This window comes from Petaurus breviceps, unplaced genomic scaffold (genome assembly GCF_028583685.1).
Source record: "Petaurus breviceps papuanus isolate PSGF00001 unplaced genomic scaffold, PetGlider_PUasm1.0 189, whole genome shotgun sequence".
In the NCBI taxonomy this organism is placed as follows: domain Eukaryota; kingdom Metazoa; phylum Chordata; class Mammalia; order Diprotodontia; family Petauridae; genus Petaurus; species Petaurus breviceps.
In genome coordinates, this window is record NW_027185809.1 from 17,457,649 (window position 1) to 17,478,566 (window position 20,918).

The following is a 20,918-nucleotide window of genomic DNA, read 5'->3' on the forward strand; positions in this document are numbered from 1 at the left end:
CCTGGGCATCTCCATCATGCCCTCTTACTAGGTTCTTTTTCCCTACTACATTTTCTGCTTCTCTTTTATATGCTATCTTCCCCTCTTAGAGTATGAGCTCTCTGAGGGCAGGGATTGTCTTTTGTGTTTCTTTGTATCTCCAGATTTTAGAATAGTTCCTGGCATTTACCAGGTGCTTAATAAATGTTTATGGATTCACTACTGACTCTTATTTCCTACCTGCAGGCAGCTTCAGAAGATAAGAGAAGCTGCTGTAGTCCTCAGAGATATTTGCCAAACCAAATCTCAGAGGGTAGTAACATGGACACAGAGCACAGGCTAACAGAATTAGCAGTTAGGACAAGGCATTTTACTTGCTCCCTGGACATTTTTGAAAATTATTCTCCCTATTAACTACTGTCCACTGGAAGCTTTGAGTTTTCATTATAGCACCTGCAACTCAAGTCATCACAAAATAAATAACTCTGAGCCATATGTGGTATCATATTTACTTCAAAGATACAGCAAGAATAAACATGCAAATATTTCCCCCAGCACCATAGGGGCATAATTCACACACACACACACACACACACCCCTATACACACACACAGCCTTAGGATTTTGCAGGTTAAGAGGGAAGTAGCATGTACAAATATACATAGACAGGGGGCACAGGATGAGTTGAATGTAAAGCGGATGATATCAAAAAATAAAATTAAAAGGTGAGAAAGGAATATATTGGGAGAAGAAGAGAGGGAGAGATAGAATGGAGTGGATTATCTCAAATAAAAGAGGCAGAAGACTGTTACAATGGAGAAGAGCAGGAAGGTGAAAGGGAAAGAGTCAACCTTACTCACATTGGATTTTACTTAAAGAGGGAATATCATACACACTCAATTGGGTATCTTACCCTACAGTAAAGTAGGACAGAAGGGGATAGGAGGGGGGTGATAAAAGGGAGGACAAATTGGGGGAGGGGGTAGTTACGAGCAAACACTTTTGAAAAGGGCCATGGTACAAAGAGAAAATAAAATAAGTGGGGGGTGGGGATGGGATGGAGGGAAATATAGTTAGTCTTTCACAATATGACTACTATGGAAATGTTTTGCATTACTAAACATGTATAAACTATATTGAGCTGCTTGTCTTGTTAGTGGGGGTGGGTGAGGAGGGGAGAAAGGAGAGAATCTGGAACTCAAAGTTTTAAAAAACAATTGTTAAAAAAATTGTCTTTTTACATGCAACTGGGAAATAAGATACACAGGCAATGGGGTATAGAAATCCATCTTGCCCTACAAGAAAGTAAGGGGGGATTAAGGGGGTATATAAGAGAGAGCATATTGGGGGAAGAATTATTCAGCATGTTTGCCATCTTGGGGTGGGGGTAAGGGAAAGCCAGGAGGAAAATCTGTAACTCAAATTCTTTGGGAAATGAATGTTGAAAACTAAAAATAAATTTTTTGAAAAGGAGGGAAGTATCAGGGGAGGAGAGTGGATATTAGGCTCCTAGTATAACTCAGTTCCTACATGGTATTAGTCCCACCAAGTTTATATCTAAAGCTAGTATCAGTGAAGGCGTCTGTTGAACTGGAGTCTAGATACTTTTAGCACTACAGTCTCACTGATAGGCTGGCTGCAACACCTGGCCTGATCCATATTCCCATGGCTTGAGCTCCTGGGTCAGATTGCAGACTCCATTTAATGCACCTAGAACAAAAAGAGTGGATAAAAAGGCCAATGATGCTGTCTTGGGGTGGGGGTAGGTGAGAGATGGGGAGAAAATTTGGAACTTAAAATCTTGTGGAAGTGACTGTTGAAAACTTAAAATTAATTAATTAATTTGAAAAAAAAAAAAGGTAAAGGATCCAGGTCTTTTTCTTAGGGCCACATAGCTGTGGGGAGTAGGGAAGTAGAGAATGGCAGAGAAAGTCCTTCACTCCTTGCCACATAGTATGAATGAAGGAATTATCTTTACTCTTAGGTACAAATGCAGCAAAAACACTTTCTGGTGGTGACAGGAAATTTTAAAGATACTAATAGTTTTACCTACACAGACAATAGAAAAAGGCCTCTCCCAACCATATGGTAGGCCAGAGGTTTCTTCTCCTCAACCAATGTTCTAGTTTCTCAGAAGCAGATCCTCTGTGTTTTCTCCATGGACAGTGTTATCTGAGGTGGTCTGGGTATATACCAGATTGCTTATTACAGTACTGTAATTCAAACATATTTAAGTTCAGCTTTTAGGGGCTGGCCTAGGAACCTAATCACTAAGAATAGTATCAATCCTAGAGAAAAATTCATTCTGGTTTCAAACAACTTACTTGATTTGAGTTTTCTTGGTATTTTCCTGGTGGCTAACCCAGGGCCTGCACCTAATAAATGTTTATTAATTGATGGATTACAAATGAACTTTTAGAACACCTTCAGTTCATTAATTGCAGACTGACTCCTTTAGAAGGGAGTTGTGGAAGTAGTATAGAGGGAGATGATAAAACCTGGTGAAAGGCAAGATTTTCTAGCAATTAAAACTGTCTAAAAGAGGAATGGCTAACTTGGGTGGTAGGAGGTTTTCCCTCCCTACAGATCTTCAAGAAAAAGATTAAATGACCATTGTTAAATGAATTGCAGAGAAGATTCTAGTCTGTTAGACTCTCTTATAACAATGATGTTCTTTGATTCTGGACATAAAACTATATTAGTCTCTATTACCTTCATGAGTATGAGTCTACTAGGGTTTGAAGGTGGTAGCACCTGAATGGGACCTTAAAGGAAGGGAAAAAAATTTTTTTTTTGCTTTATTTTTTGAAGGCAATTGGGGTTCAGTGACTTGCCCAAGGTCACATGGCTAGTAATTGTGTCAAGTGTCTGAGGTCAAATTTGAACTCAGGTCCTCCTGACTCTAGAGACTGTGCTCTATTCACTGAGCCACCTAGCCACCCTGGAAGGGAAAAATTTTTATAGGAGGATATGAGGGTAATGGGTCTATTCAAGGCAGCATGAGCGAAGTAGGATGTTCAGTGTGAACAAAGGCATGGATGGATATGGAGGAACAGAATTCGGGATAGTGAGCAGTTCAGTTTGACCAGAATGTGAAATAGACGAAAGAGATACAAGTCTAGAAAGGCACATTAGAAGTCAACATTTGGAGCGTCTTGAGTGCCTGCATAAAGAATTTGGAATCACTGAACATACGACAGGGAGTCATGGAAATTCCTGAGTTGAGAAGAGTGTGTAATCAACATGGTAGCCTACAAAAATTGAATAGAAGGCAGTAGAAAGTATGAACTGGAGAAAGGAAAGGCTAAAGACTGGAAGGGGAAATTAAGAGGCTAAGAGCAGAAAAGGTGCTGACCAATGGGATAAAACTACTGCCAAGGGAAAATCTCCTCTGCAAAGGGTCCTATGAACGCTATTAAAATTAGGAAAGATAGAAGCTACCTGCAAGACCCTTTTGCAGAAGGAACTGGGGCATCAAGGGATGCAATAGCAGTAGAAGAAACCAGGGCAAATGATCTTTTACACAGGATTTTGAACATGAATGAGCTGAGGCTATGTTGCTGAGTGAAGTTTCCAACATCTTAAAGAGCTAACTTCAAGAATTTCTCCCCAAAGAGTGGCAAGAAAGAGTTTAAAATTAAAGTTACTATCCTAGCAGCTGCATAGTTGCATAAGAAATGCCACATGTATGTGTGGATGTATGTATATTTACACACACACACACATATATGTGGGTATGTATATATGAGAATTTCTTCTAAATTTTCTTTTTTCTTTTTAAACTTAGAATAAAGAAAGATCACCTTCACTCTCAAGGAACTTAAATTCTAATAGGGGAAGACAGCACATACAGAAAGTGGTAGTGAGGGGGCACTGTTTTGGACAGGGAAGTCAAAGGGAATGGCAAATGGAGTCATGAAGCAATCAATTGACATGTCCTTTCTAGGAATGAGAGTGTTGACTCCATTGCTGTTCTAAGAGACAGACATAGAAAGGGAGGTGGAGGGAAATTAAAGTCTAGGTCAGAGGTGGAAGCTTAGAGAGATGTCCCAGAAGTGTTATGGCAGGCTTGGGTCGAAGCAAGATAGATGGAACTACTTTTATCTCACCAACCACGAAGTTTGTATTTGTATTTGTATAATATTGCCTTCTTCTTTTTTTTTTTGGAGGTAAGTGGCAGGAAGGAGAAGAGTAGTATTATGGATCAATAGCTATTGATAACCAATCAGATGTGGAGGGAGGAAGAGGAAAGAATCAAAGATGACCTTGAAGTGTTTCAAGAGTGGTAACCTAAGGGAAACTAAAACCCATGTTGAAGGTTGCATTCAAGGGAGGAAATGATGAGTTTATTTTTGGACATTATAAGACTGAAGTGTTGATGGAACACGACATCCACCAGACAATTGGAAATATGGTATGAGAACTCTGGAGAGAGCTTGGGGGTGGCGATCAAGATTGGTGATAATTGGAGCTAAGTGGACAAAGTTGCCAAGGGGAAAAAACGTAGAAAGAGGAGAGAAGGACAAGAAGACAATATTGAAGAATACTCGCCTTAAGGAGTCAGAAAAAGGACAAGAAGATTATGAAGGAGAAAGAGAAGAAAAAGTTAGAGAAGTAGGAGAAATAGAGGATTATAATGTCGAAGAAGTCAAATGGAAAGACAGCTTTCAGAAGGAGGGTGGTCAATAGTGTAAAATTCTGGAAAAGATCACAGAAGGCTAAAAAAAAAGCTATTAGATTTGGCAAGAAGTATACCAGAGACCATAAGGATTCTGAATTTCCTTTGCTAACATTCATGCTTGCATATTATTGCTCAGTTCAGACTGTGCAAAAGTATCTGGAAATCTTACGGATAAATGCTATATATGGGCAAAGACAGGGGAGAGAACAAGGTGCGTGAGATATAAGATGCAAGTATAAAAATATGACTCTTGGCACTGGCCATAGTGACCAATTTCCTCTTGTCACTGAAAAAATTGGACAGGGTGTTGTCAGAGGTATGAAGACAGGATGGTGGCTGAGACTGTCTAAGCTTAAGTAAATTCTAAGTGGGGGACAGTGAGAGGATGGGGGTTTGGGGTCTAAAAAAATTACAATTTGGTGAAGTGAAAGTGAACAAAAATCATCATGACTCTAAAACTGATCATTTAGAATTGCTTCATAAGAAATGCCAAATGTATTTAATGTACCATTTTAAGCTGTATACAGAAAGTACATGAATTATATGAAAAAAGTCTTCTCTCAATAACTCATGCCAGAGAATGGAATAGTGGCCCCAATAATCCAAAACAGCAGACATTTAGGGGGGGAAAAGCATTGTATTTGACAATGATCATAGGATTTCCTATTTGGAATACTTCTTAGAGGTAATCTGATCTAACTCCTTGAATTTATAAATCTGGAAAATAAGACCCAGAAGGGTTAATTGACTTGTTCAAGATCACACCATATAAGAAGCATCCATTTATTCAAAAGCATTTATTCAGTGGCTACTATGTGACAGGAACTGACAGAATTAGAACTCAGACAAGGATCTTCTAACCCCAATTTCAGATAAGAATGAGGAAGGGAGGGATAGAGAGGCTAGTCACTCAGGAGTATTTGTTTCTCAAGTGTTTCATGGGGAATTCTGAAACTTTGAAGTAATGAGCTTTGGAGGAAGGGAGTGTGGTGGGGTGAGGAATCTAAAGCTGAATTCACTGCAAAGGGTTTTCTGTTTTTCCTTTGAGATGCTTTAATAAAATAAACTCTAAAATCTTAGAAGGATGCAGAGCTAAAGGTATAGGCATGCTAATGATTATTTTTAATTTGTAAAGAGCTTTTCCTTGACTCTGTCTTCTCAAGCTCTCTCCCTTTCTGCCTCTCTTTAGTCACTACGAAAATTCTAGAAAGACTAGTCTATACTAGCAGCCTCCATTGACTTCCTTATGTAACACAAGTCCCAAAGCCCATTTGGACTCCATCCAAATCCAATAGGTTTTAAGTCCTCTGGAGTATTTCACCCTGTTGACTCACCTCTTCCTTCTTGGTATTAACTCCTCTTTATATTTTTGACCACTCCCCTATCTCTCTCTCCCATCCAGGCTTTATTCTTAGTCTTGGTTTCTCTTCTCTTTCTCCCTTTCTCTCCTGGGCTACTTTATTTTTTTTTTTTTGTCAATTCAGGATGAAAACAAGGACTGGATCCATGATTTCATTGATTTAGGAAACTCCTACCAATGCAAATCAGTACCTTCTTTGAAACTTTGGAATTATGGAATTTCCTGTGATCTCTTCAAAGTTAGCATGTACAAAATTTATTAAATTAAGCAAAAATTTTTAGTGCATAATCAGGGCAGAGAGCTATGCTAGGTGCTGTATGAAATACAAATTTAAAATAAGACACCATCACTGTCTTTGTGGACTCAAACTCTGTTAGAAGGATAAAATTTATTTGTGGACATAAGTAGAACATGATGTTCACCAGACAACTGAAAAATGTGGGATGGAAGATCCAGACAGAGGTTAAGTGGAGATCAAGATTTGGTGTTTAACAACTAACTCTCCAGAAAAAAAAAGAAAATAAAATTTTAAAATTAAACTGCATTAAATAACATTTTTCTCCATCACTTTCTTTTTTTTTTTTTAAGCCATTGGGGTTAAGTAACTTGCTCAAGGTTACACAGCCAGGTGTTTCTGGGTAGGTGCTAAGTGTCTGAGCCTGGATTCGATCCTTGGTCATCCCGACTCTGGGGCTGGTGCTCTTACTTGCTGAGCCACCGGGCCAATCTGACTCCATCACTTTCTTAAGGCTGGACAGCCAACAAAGCAATAATCCGTAAGTTGATTTGTAGCATTCACTGGATTTCAGAGGTTCAGCTCATTCTGAACATTAAACTAGTTCTAGCACACCCTTGACTGTAGTAAATCACGATAAATACATAAAAGTACAAACTGGGAGTTTTATGAATGAGAGGAGGGGCCCTTTCTGATTTGGGAGAAGCAGAAAGAAAGTAGCATTTGAGTTGTACTTTAAAAGATAAGCAGAACTTCAGCCCTTCACTCAAGTCTCATTCTAAATGCTACTTTGTGGCATGGTGATCTTGGGTCCTTGAAAGCTCTTCCAGGGGAGCTCAATCTCTGACAAACTCTACCAGTTGGTCAATAAACATTAATTAAGCACCCACTCTGTGCTAAGCCCTATACTAAGTGCAGGAGACACAAAGAAAGGTAAAAGTCCCTGCTCTCACGGAGTTCCCCTTCTAATGGGTGAGACAATATGAAAATAACTATGTACAAACAATATTTACAGGATAAATTGGAGATAATCAATGGAGACAAGGTACTAGCATTAAAAGAGGTCAGAAAAGACTTCTCAAAGAAGATGGGGTTTTATCGGGGCCTTAAAGGAAGCCGGGGAAGCCAGGAAATTGATACGGGAAGGGCAAGTATTCCAGGCCCGTGAAAAGGCCCAAGACTAAAGCTGGGCTCCCCTATACAAGTTGCAGCAAGGACAGTGGAGGAGTTTTAAGCATGGACTTAGTAAAGGGCCTATCTAGGTTTGGAGAGGCTCTTCACCTTAGGATCAACCATTAAGTGGTGACACAAAATCCATGAATTATCAGAGTACAGAGGTAATAATCAATCATCAAACATTTATTAATCATCTACTATACTGCTATGTTATGGGGATGTACATGCAAAAGTGACAATCATTGCCTTCAAAGGAGCTAACATTCTAATGGGGGGTACAATGCATACAGAGTAGTTCTTGCTAGGGAAGGAAGTTTGGGCTTAGTAGATTGTCACATTCTTTGTAATAGTAATGTGTTAATAGTAAATAGTAAAATGTTGAATTATTATTCTGAGGGCAAGAATAAGAGATGTGGAAAGGGAAGGGAGGGAGGTGACATGTAGGACATATGGCAAGATAACCATCAGTGTAGGCCCTGATATCATGGTGGATGTCTGGATGAGCTGTAAAGCCTGATCTGGAACCAGCTGGATATTAAGGGATACATGCTGTTGTAGCAGAGCAAAATGACAACAGGAAGTGAAGGGCTCCTGGTAGATCTTGGAAGAGACAAGGGTGGGAAACTAAGAAATGGGGTCATCAGATTAGGGATGAGTAAGAGTGTTGTGTGAGGAGAGTAGAGTGATCAGTATGTCTAGTCCCCACCTCTGTCTTTCTCCTCCTAGGCTGGCTGATACTTTGAGAGGCAACAGCTCTCTCTTTCTCTGCTTCAGATGCAAGGGTGCAGATAGAGACCTACCATTCCCCGGTTACCTCCTTCCCTTCCCCCCATCCTTCATCTCCCAATTTGCTCCCTCTCATTAGTACAGGAGTCTTGGCTACTCCCTTCAACATGCTAGACCTCTCATTCTGGTACAGAGGGAGCCACTGTTCTGCCTAGGGTGGGTACATATTTCCCTTCTTTTCTTCTAAATCTCTTGCTGTTATATGTATATAAAACAAGGTTTGTTTTGATAACTGGTTCTCAGAAACCTCTTAGGACTCTAAACCCAGGAAGAAGCGAAAGAGAAATCTGGTGGTGGTGGTGGTGGGGCAGTGTGAGATGCAAGCAATTAGTGCCTTATTTCTGCCTCTCCCACAATATTAACTTTGTTCTTCAGGGCTGGTGCAGGCAGCCAGCTTCAAACACCTGCTGCTGTTGCTTTTATTTGATCAGTTTCATGGTCTGCTAACATAAACCTGATCCCCCTGACCTGGAGGAGGATGAAAAGGCTGTGGATGCTGGGGGCTGGGGACACAGAAAAGGAGGGGAAAGAGGATAGTGGGGTTGTCACATGACCCAGCCCCCCTCGACTTACAGCTCCCTCCTCTGCCTGCCTTTGATTCAGTCAGACCTTGGAAGCTTTTGGAGATTTCCTCTGCCCCCCAACTAGGCAAACAGATGTGAAGTCTAGGATTCCCATGCTTTGTGAAGCATTCAGTGAAAGGCAGCTAAATCAATCAAGGGGAGTGGGGGTGCTTCCTGCTGGCAAACTAAGGGTTGTTGCCCTAGATAGCTGACTGAATAGCACAGTCTCAGAGACTGTGGAGATCTGGGAACACACATGGCAACAACAGATTTAGGATTAAAAACCGACTCTGAATTCCATTTCTCCAATGGTTGATTGCAAGGCAAAGGGAAGAATGGGGGCAGGGGGTTGGGAAGGGGATGTGGGCGGGAGCTACCCACAGACACATTTACCTTCCAATTTTTTTCCTCCTCCTTACCACACCGCCCTATACAGTTAAACTGGCCTGTTAGCCTATTCCACATGTATGGCATTTCATCTCCTACCTATACATGATCCTTCATTTCTGCAATTACCCTCCCTCCCAGAATCTCTAACTTATGGATTCCCCCCACCCCATCATTATTAGTACTTTTTCTTCTTCTAGAAATAACTTGGTATTATTTTATATATACTTTGTATTCATTTCTTCTATATGTGCTATATCAGTATGTGTAAAATATAAACTACATAAGGGGAAGAACTTCACTTTTTGCCTATTTCCATTGTAGAATTCAATTCCACATTTATTTATTAAGTGTACATTCCATTCTGGGTATTGTAATAGGTGTCAAATGAGATAAAAATATGAAGAAGAAGACATGGTCCCTCCTCTTAAGAGTTTAACTTATTAAATGGAAGGATAGTACACTTACACACAAGCAACTAGGCTACAAGATATGATAAAAGTTCAAGGCTACAGAGAAAAAGCTGTGCAAGGTCCAAGGAAGGAAAGATCGCTTTGGGCTGGCAGCATCACAGAAGCCTTCACTGAGGAAGTGCTGTGAGACCTGGATTTTGAAAGATAAATACGTAGGTTTGGATAAGACCAAAATAGGGGAGGGGAAAAGATTTCCCAGGCCTAGGAAATGGGTGATTGTAGGACCACAGAATCAGAGCTGGAAGGAACTTTGGAAGTAATTTAAGCCATTTTACAGATGAGGAAACTGAGAGTCAAAGAAGCTTGTCACGGAGGTAATAAATGACAGGGCCATAATTTACTCCAGATCTTTTAACTCTAATAATGTTGAGGTAAAAGGAGAGAGAGAGAAATATGAAACAAGACTAAAAAGGTAGGATGGTAGAAGATTGGGGAAAGTCTTCATTGCAAAAATATAACTTGGTAGGAATGCTTATAGGAATGAGGTAGGTCTCTTGGTCTATATTACAGGAATAGGAAGTGAATATAAAAACATTTGCCTGGAGTTTGAAACCTTGTGTATTCAGACATTGTTTCTAAATTCCACTGAATGTTAGTGCCAGCTACAGGAAAGAGGGAAAGCAGAAAGGGAAAGAGGCACAGCTAGAGAAAGAGTTCAAGTTTTAAGATATATAGGTTGACATTCTCAGAACCTTGCATTTTTAATGTTCCTTCATTTATTAATTTATTCATTTAATTCAGTGAGGCAGAATGACTCAGCTCCAATTTGCTTTTGTTTTCTCTCTCAATGGGATGATCAGTACCTACTACAGCAAGGCACTGTGGTAGGCAATGAGGGAGATAAAAAGACTCAAAAAGCTAAGAATTTAGTTAGGGAGATAAGATATGGGTAACTAGAATGCAAAATTGAATGCGATAAGTACACAAATGAAGTATTAATAATTCACCCAAGTTAAATGGTCAAAGGGTATAAGCAAAAAATTCTCAAAAGAAGAATTGCAAACAGTTAACTAGCATATGAAAGAATGCTCCAAATCACTAATTGCATGAGAAATCACAATACAGGAGGTTTTAACTGAAATCCAACAAATTGGAAAAAAATGACAAAATATGAAAAATTAGTTTTTAGGGGAAATCAGGCACACTAATACACTAATAAACTGTGAAGTGTTCCCAATATTCTGGAAAGCAATTTGGAATTAGTCTGAGAAAGTGACTAAAATATTCATGCCTTTTGTCCCAATGAGCCCACTGTTAGGCATATAATCAAAAGAAGTCAAAGATAGGGGAAAAAAAGTTCCATATACACCAAAATATTCATAGTACCACTTTTTGTGCTAGCAAAGCACTGTCCTTTGTAGACATGGGGGACCATGGGTATAGAACACTTTTTATATTTAGTCTTGAGTGATGGATTTCACAGAACTTCTTTTGAATTTTTTTTTTAAATGAATAGTTCCCTGGATAGGGGAAAGCAGATGGACACATTTAAAAGTGAAGATGATGAAAAAAATAACAACCCTAAAGATATCATTGAAAGCTGAGGTGTTTTAAATTTTAAACTGACACTCATTCTGGGAGTTCAGAGGAAATAAAAATTTCATGGAGGAAATGGCACTTATATTTGGCCTCTAAAGAGAGGTAGGTTACAGACAGGTACAGCCATAAATTTTGAGCTACAAGTGCCTTTAGGCATCATCTTTTTCAACAGAGAAGCAGTTAGGTGGTACAGTGGATATGGCACTGGGCCTGAAGTCAGGAAGATGTGTGCTCAAATGCAACCCTAGATACTGTGTGACTCTGGGGAAGTCACTAAACCTCTATTGCCTCAGTTCTGTTATTGTATAGATGAATGAGATATTTGCAAAGCACATAGTGCCTGGCACATAACAGGTGCTTATTCCCTACCTCCTCATTTTACAGATAAGGAAACTGAGGCATAGAGTGATTAGGTCACTTGTCCAAGTTCTTATAAGTAGTATGTGACAGGGATGGGTAAGTGAACTCTTACTCCAAATCCAGTCCTTCCCATTGTGCTATACTGTCTCTGGTTTGAAAGAATAGGAGGAAGCCCAAGATGTGATTGTGGTAAATCAGCATAGCTTGAGCATTAGTTGTATAAAGGCAATAGTAGAAGGTCAGGTTGGTAAGGTAGGTGGTGATCAGATTATGGTAGAACTTAAGTACTAAGATGAGAAGGACTTTTATGGAAAAATGGAGAAAAATATCCAGAGCAGAAGTTTTTCCCATCGTTTCCTTTACTACCAGGAGGCGATAACCCTTGGATTGTATTGCCCTGGAATGAAACCCTCGAGAGCTTTTCATAGTTATGGTTTTGGTACTAACTTCAACCCATTTGTTGCTGTGAATGAGACTCAGCTATGAGCAGCTCACGACCCAGGATACAGTTTCCTATATGAATGAATGAATGAAAAATTAAGGGTTAATTTTGTCTGAAGTCCTGATTACAAGCTGAGTATATAAATAGAAATAAAATATAAATAGAAAAAGTGTGACAGTCTCCACTCTCAAGAAATTCACAATTGGGAAAAGCAACATAGAAAAGAGAGTCCAGCTACAGAGTAGATGGAAAGGTCTTAGGCATGTAGCAAGAGGGAGAAAGGCCAAGGGGTTCTTTGGGTTCATCATCAGACTGGTCTGGAGGCATGGAAAGGCAGAGCACATGATAAAGCCCAGAAAACGTTAGAATATAGTGGCAGATGGTTATCATCCATCTCTCCAAAAGTCTTAAAGTTGGTAATTCCCAGGTCATCTAAATGATGTGAGCTTATTATATGTAAGGCCCATGCTAAGCATACAAAGAAAGGCCAAAACATCTGCCCTCCGGGAGATCTCCTTCTAATAGAGAAAACATGCAAACAGCCATGGACACGCCAGGTCTTTACAGCTTAGATGGGTGGGGATCTCTGAGGAAAAGCGTGTGTGTGTGTGTGTGTGTGTGTGTGTGTGTGTGTGTGTGTGGTAGGCAGGGGTGAGGATCATTTGGAAAGTCCACCTGCAGTCCTCATAGGACGGGAGGTGAGGAGGGAGAATATTCCAGGAATGGGACTAGTGAAAAAGTCAACGAAAAGTCACTGAGAGTCAGGAGATGAAGGCAGAACAAGCAGGTCCAATACATTAAGGGGAATAAGGTGTATGGAGGGAAGGAAGACGGTCAGCCCTCTCTCCCTTTCCCAGAAGCCATATGAGGAGGAGGAAGAAGGAATAAGGAAGCTAATAATAGTTTATACATATACAACGTGTCCCAAAAGTTTTAATAGCTTAAAATGGGCCTTGCAAGGCCCATTCCTTACAACAACCAAGTGAGATAAATAGCACAAGTATTATTAGCCCACTAGACTCTTTTATAGAGGCACAAAGTAAGACTTTGAGAGATTGAGTGATTTGTCTAAAGTCACAAAGGATGTAATGTAAATGAGAGTACTAAGACTGGAACCCAGGCCTTTGGACTACAGGACCAATGAAGGATTTTTTTTCTTCTGAATAATGATGCTGAAGCAGGCCAGATGTAGCCCCTCAGGCAATTTTTTAACCGTCTAAATTAGGTGCTGTGTGAAACCATAGCTAGATTTCTGCTGCTTAATGCTCTATGGGATAACTAAATTATAATGAACCCTCAAGAAAACCACATGCTATTCTGTTGTATTTTAAAATGCTCAAGAAAGGGAATTCTTGGGCCTCCTACCTTCCTTTCTTTTCTTTGTTGTAGTTCTCAAAGAAAATAATCATTCAAGATAGGATTTAATGACTAGAAATTCTGGTAGGTAATTTGGAATTTAAAAACAAATCTCCCTTGAAATGAATTAAGCAGGTGAAAGAGATTTTAGATGCATTTTTTTTTTTTTAAACCACACCTTAACCGGGCCATGGCTAATCACTTCCTACCAGCCCCAGGCAAATCCCAATTTCCACCCACCAAAATGCCTTTAGTTAATAAACCTTAAACAACAACAAAACCCTAAAGTAGAAACTGGATGCCTGATTGCAGGTTGAGATATTGAAAAGCACCATTTTTTTCAGCCCTCACTCAGAACTGCAAAGAGAACAGCAGAATCATTACCAGGGGAGAAAGAAAGTTCTAGAAAAGGTGGGAAGAGGCTAAATGAGCTTCAGCGAGTCTTTTATTCTAGGATCCAGTGTAATTGAGTGTAAACACAAAGTTGAAATAAAACTTTCATAGCCGAAGTCTCATCCTGTTCAAGATGAAGGCAAACATTTTCCTGATTGTTGTTCAGTCGTTTTTCAGTCATGTCTGACTCATTTGGGATTTTCTTGGCAAAGATACTGGAGTGGTTTGCCATTTCCTTCTCCAGCTTATTCTATAGATGAGGAAATTGAGGCAGACTGGGTTAAGTGACTTACCCAGGGTGACACAGCTAATAAGTGTCTGAGGCCAAATTTGAACTCAGGAAGATGAATCTTCTTGATTCCAGGGCCAGTGCTCTTTTTTTTTCTTGATTAGATCAGATTAAATCCATTGCCAGCTCCATGAAACATCATGGCTAGAATTTGCTCACCAGTTTATAATCCTATCTGAGAGAGATCTATAGGATGCTGCTGAGAATCAATCCTTAAATTTTCAATGGAAGCATTCACATCCCAGAAATAGGCAAAGGCTACAAAGCAGGGCTTGATTTATTGTTTTGTTGATTGCCTAGGCTTAAGAAAGTGAAGGAGAGAATGTTAATAATGCAAATTAAACTTTAAAAACTATGTGCATATAATTTTTTTTTTGAGAACCAGTCATTAAGTATTTACCATCATACCCCTGGATCATAGGATTATTGATCTGGAAGGGACTTTGGAGATCATCCAGAGGTTCTTAAATTTTTTTTTTTTTTTGCCATGCCTCCCTTTGGCACTTTGGTGTGGACCCTTCTCAGAATAATGCTGTTAAAAGCATAAAATATAATACAAAACATTATAAAGGAAATCTATTCTAGTGAAATACAGTTATCAAGACCTTTCAAAAAGTTCACAAACCCCAGGCTAAGAGCCTTGACCTAATTCAATACCATCATTTTACAAATTAGGAAACTTTAGTGACTTGCCAAAAGTCACACAGGTAGTCTACTTGGAGTCAACCTCAGATATGAGGTGTCAAGTTCAATGCTTTTTCCAATGTACCAATCACATGTGAAGTTAATGATACAAAACTTGATTTGTCATGTCAAACAAGTGTTATTAGTCAAAAAGGGTTAGGAGAGAACAAAGGGGGAAGGGTACCACTCTGGGGAAACCAAGTTTTGCCTGAAGAGAATTAGGACTTCTCTTCTAAAATTTCTCCAACTTTCCCTTTTTGTAGTTCCTAGATCACTTTTGCATATAAGACAAAAACTCAAGATACTATTTGATTAGCACAGGTTGGATCATATTTTAGCTCTAGCCAGCTAGAAAGAAGTATTCTGAGCTTTCCTGCTGTTAAGTTTTTGTTCACATTGTTAACCTATACTTCTCTCTTCTCCCTACGCTGACCCACCCCTTGTCTCTCTACCCACTGAAATCCTACCCATCCTCCAAAGCTCAACTCTTCCATGCTTCCATAGTGTGGAACAGCACCTCATCCATACTTCTCAAGTAATTATGATGTTCTATTTTATATTCTGCTGATTTATGTATGTATTGTTTTTTCAACTGATTATAAATGTCCTTGAGAAAAGGGATTTTTCTTGTTTCCTCTTTAGAGCTTATCACCATACCTTGGCAGACCCTCAGTGAATGTCTATTAAATGAACTAATTAATTAAAATGGAAGAACAAATAGAATATAGTAGGCAATCTCCATCCTTATGAAATAACTGGCAAAGACTATCTCTCCCGTTTTACACACAGGAAAGAAAATGAAATCTAGTCACAGGATATGACACCCAAGGAAGTACAATAAATAGAAAAAGGAAACCAGAAATAGAATTGAACCCAGGACTTCCAAAGTCCAGTTTCTTGCTCTAGGATGTCAGACTTAGTGTCCTAAATGTATGATATGTGGTTTCTGGGGCAGGCAGTATAGAAGAAGCCAGAATGGTCAATGGGTAGCCCAAAGAAACTGCTTTTGATGATTGGTGATAGTTATGCCTTGCATGAAAAACAGGGAAATAGTGATTGACTTAAGCTTCCCCAATGAATGAATGCCCCAGAGACTTATTCTATGATTTATCCCCACTCCTGCCATATTATCTGAATAAGATGTTTTCTCTTTAGACTTTAGCTAATTTTAGGAGAGATAACTTTCTCTCTGAACTGGACTGTGCCCTCTTTAAATGCATAACTAACTCCCAGTGACTTCACAATTCACAAAATACTTACACACTTTTGACCTTTATATTGAGGCTTCTTCAAACATTAAACTCTCAGTTCTTCCATCTCCTCAGTTCCCATCACCTACTTCTCCCTTTAGTCACAAACAAATATGGGCACAACCTAAACTTAACCATCTGATACCAGAAGTGTTATATTTCCATGATCAAAAACTCTGACATTGATTTATCTGATCAAAATCTCCTGTGGTTAACCCTCCTAAAGCCATTCTTTACCCTCATTGTGACCTCCAGTCCTTCTACCCTTCAGTTTTTTCTCAGACTATTACCTTTACTCTGACCTCTCTTTTCCTCCCTTCCCAAACTTGATCCGATAGTTAACCACTTTAACTATTCCCTTCTGCTGCCTCCTTGTCCCATCATTGTTCATATCTTGCCAATCCCAGCCCTGGATTGGTTTCTCCCACCTGCTTCCTCTGCTCCTGTGGTTTTTCAGTTGTGTCCAAATCTTCACTCTGTGGACCATAGAACTCTTCTGTCCTCCACTGTCTCATGAAGTTTATTTAAGCTTATGTTCTCCACTCTTCCCCAGTCACATGTTGGATACCTTCCAATCTGAAGGGCTTGTTTTCTGATGTCATGTCATTTAGCACTTTAATTCTGTTCATGGGGTTTTCTTGAAAAAGATTTTGTCAAGAATGGTCTGCCATTTCCTTCTCCAGTGGATCACCAGAACTCTCTATTGTGATCTGTCCATTTTAGATATCCCTGCTCAGCATAGCTCATGACCTTCATTGAGCTCCATCATGACAAGACAGTGATCTAGAAGGGTCATCTTCTCCTATTCATATGCCATATCTCCTACTCATATCATTAAATGGATCTGGAGCAAATCATACAACCAAGCTGCCTGAGTTCACTATAAATTTATGCTACCTAACCTCAACTCCTCCCTTCCAAAGGCAAGGAAATTCTTTTCCCTTCCTCTAATTTTGACTCTTTCACACTTTTCATAGAGGCTGTTCCAAACCTCTTTTCTTTTCAGACTTCCCACACACCATTCCTTCCCTTCCCTCTCTGCTGAGGTCCTCACCTCACGTTACTGAGTGACTTTACTGAGAAAATAGAGGCCATTCAATGTGAGGTCCCACTTTTTTTTTTCTGCATCTCAAAACCCCTTGACACACACCCTCTCCTCCTTTATTCCAATCTCTGATAATAAGGTAGCCCTTCTCATCAAAGCTAACTTCCTCTACAAGTGTTCTTGACCCCATTGCCTCCCATCTTCTCTAGCAGATTAACCTTACCATCATCTCCCCTCTCTCCCAAAGCAACAATCTCTCCCTGTCTACTTGTTCCTTCTGTGTCTATGAACATGCCCAATTGACTTCCATCTTTACAAAATCTTCACTAGACTCTACCATTATCTCAAATTAGTGGCCTACTTCTTTTCCATTTCTCAGTCAAACTTCTATATTCAGATAATATTGTAGAAGTGGGGATAAATCATAGAAGTAGTCTACAAACATTGCTTCTACTTCTTTTCCTATCACTCACTTTCCCTTATAGTATGATTTCCAACCTCGTAACTCAGCTAAAACTGCTCTTTCCAAAGTTAGCAAAGATTTCACCATTGCTAAACGACATTTTTTCTCAGTATTTTATCCTTCTTTCCTTCTCTGCCCCATTTGACCACTTGCTGCTGTTGACTCCTCTCTCCTGCATACTTTCTCTTCTTCGGGTACTCTGGACAATACTCTCTCCTACCTTTCTGACTCCTCCTTCTCAATCTCTTCTACTTATTTGTCATCCAGATCATGATCCCTTACTGTAGCTACAATGCAAGATTCTGTCCTGGATCCTCTTCTTTCTCTAAACTCTTTCTCTCAGTCACTACATCAGTTCCCGTGGGATCAATTATCATCTCTATTGCAGAAAACTACGTAGATCTACACACACTCACACACATACACACACGTATCCATCCCTACTCTCTCTTCTGAACTCTATTCTCACATCACCGACTGATTTTGGGGCATTTCAAACTGGAGGTCACATAGATGCCTGCAAATCAACATATCTCGAACAGAATTCCTATCTTTCCCTCAAAACCCACCTCTGTACTAAACTTCCTTATTTCTTCTGAGAGCACCTAGCTGGTACAGTGGGTAGAATACTAGAACTGAGTCAGGAAGAACTGAGTTCAAATCTTTAAGAGTTTTCTGTTATCATAAGTATTTTAACTTCATTCTTGCCTCAGGAATGTCTCTTTTCTTCCATTCCCCTCTCCAGCAACCTAAAATAATAATAATAATATCAACAAGAACAGAAAAAAAAGTATCTCCAGTATCTTACTGGAGAATTTTTGTAGAACTAGGGCTGAAACGTACTTCAGAGATCATCTTATCTAGTCCCTTCACCTTATAAATGAGGAAACTGAGACTGAAGGATGTTAAGTGATTTTTCCCAAGAACCCAGAGGTAGCATGGGAAGTAGAGTGTGAGCCCAGCTCACTTTATTCCCAAATCAGTATGCCTCCATATTCTCCTGGGTGGAGGTGGGACTGGATTCTGTGACCTTCATTCTGACATGGGTTGCATGCAGAACCCTGTGTTCTTGGGATCAATAACTGTTATTTAGAATCATAGTTGCATAATAATACTTCTTCCTGAGCGTTTAGGATACCTTCAGTGAAAGAAAGTTCAGAAAGATGTCAGACCAGGAAATGAAGCCAGTCTGTTACCCTGTTGTATCAGATAACAGTGGCTCAACGTAAGTTACAGTAACCCAAGATGAGTCTTGCTTCTTGACACTTACAAAGCACATTTTGCTTTATATGTCGAACAACAATTTGAGGGGATTTATATTTGAGGTGGCAAGAAAGAAATCTGTGTGGAACTTAATGTTCTTTTTCAAAAACAAATTTCTAAACTTTCAACCAGCCCACACCTAGGAACTCTAAATTCCCTTCTGTAAAACTAAAGTGGGGTTTTCACAGACTAAGAAGGGGCCCTCATGCACGAAAGTTCTCATCTGGGGTCTCATTGTGATACCAGATTTTTGAAAACTATACTACCAGAGCACAGGATTTGGAATCAGAGGAGCTGGGTTAAAATTCCACCCCCACCCCAGTCACTTATTGCAACAGTGGGTATATGACTTCATGCAAGTCACTTAAACCTTTTAGACTTTGGTTTCTGTACCTGAAAAATGAGAGGGGTTGGCTAGCTGGCCTTTGAGCCATCTCCAGATGGATGAATTCTTACTCAGGCAATAGATTGTGCTGATTATTAGAGGGAAGAAAATTGGATTGGAGGGAGCTGTATTTAAGGGCAGGTTTGTCCCCAGATTGTTAATGTATCTATGCATGTTTAAACACACACAGACATAGATATACACATATGTGTTATAAATGCATCATATATACATATATATGCATATTTTTAACCCCAGAAGCTCAAAAAGTCCATCTATTAAGTGACAAAAGCAATCATGATTTGTATGGGTAGTTAGAGGGAGTATTTAAATGGGTGATATTATGGACTCTAGAAATATTGAAGGAAGCAAGGCTCTAATTTAATTATTCTTGGAAGCCAGAACTTATACTTTGTTTCTGGGCACTGTCCATTGCTTACTCAAGCCACCCTGGTGTGGAACAAATGAATGAAAAAAATATTTATAATGTACTTACTGTGTTCCAAGAACTGTGCTAAGAGCTGGAGATACAAATACTCAAATGAGACAGTACCTGCCCTCAAGGAGCTTACATTCTAATAAATAGGGGAGGCAACACCAATATGGGAATGGTGGCCAGGGACTGGTGTTTTGGGTCTGGAAAGTTAGAGAAACAGGCAGTAGAGGTACAGGGTCAATATAGCCTTTCAAAGGACAATGGTAGTTCAATATTATTGATTTGATTATTGTTCCCAGAACAAGAATGTCAAGTGATACAAAGGAAAAGTGGGAAGCAAGCTGGCTAGAGCAGACCATTGGGTGGGATATGAAGCATTCTGGTCTGGGGTTGGCTATATACATAGTGGACTGACTGAATTTTCATTCACCCATCCACCCATCTAGACGGCTTGGCCCAGGGTGAGAGTTACAAGAATGAATGAACGAACCCACCAGGCTAATTAAGGAATGTCCTCTTTTCATCTGCTAGCAGAGCACCAGATACATAAGACCTTTCTAAGCAATGTCATTCTGATTCCTTTTCCACCTGTTGAAAAATTAATCATAGATTAAATCCACTATAGTGTCTTGAAGCAGTGGAGAGTAGCATCAAAGAATCATCCAAGCCTAGATTTATTTATTTTTTTTTAAAGCAATCGGGGTTAAGTAACTTGCTCAAGGTTACACGGCCAGTTATTTCTGGGTGTGGTGCTGAGTATCTGAGCCCGGATTTGATACAGGTCATCCCAGCACTGGAGCCGGTGCTCTTACTTGCTGAGCCACCTGGCTGCCCCTAAGCAATTGGGGTTAAATAACTTGCTCAAGGTTACACGGCCAGGTGTTTCTGGGTGGGTGCTAAGTGTCTGAGCCTGGATTCGGTCTCCAGGTCTTCTCAACACTGGAGCCGGTGCTCTTACTCGCTGTGCTACCTGGCCGCCCCCCACCCCGAGCCTAGATTTAGAGATGAAAAGAAGTGAAATGTCATATGCAGGATTTGAAATCAGGTCCTTGGACTCCAGGGGACCTTCCATGCAAGAAGGGAAAAAAAAAGAGGACATCTTGTTTTTTTTGTATTGAAAAGAATAATGCTCTGGGAAGTCAGAGACCAAGAGTCTTGTCCCAACTCTGTTAATAAATGATTTGTGTGCTCTTGAACAAATCATTGTACATCTTTGGTCATCAGTCTCCTCTATAAAATAAGGCCCCTTCTGGCTCTTTGATTCTATGGTTTGTATGATATCACCATGTTAGCAAGTTAATTCATGATGAGTGATCGGAGAGTCAATACACTTTCCTAGAAGAAAGCAGTGGTAAGGGAGCCCTAGCAAGGCA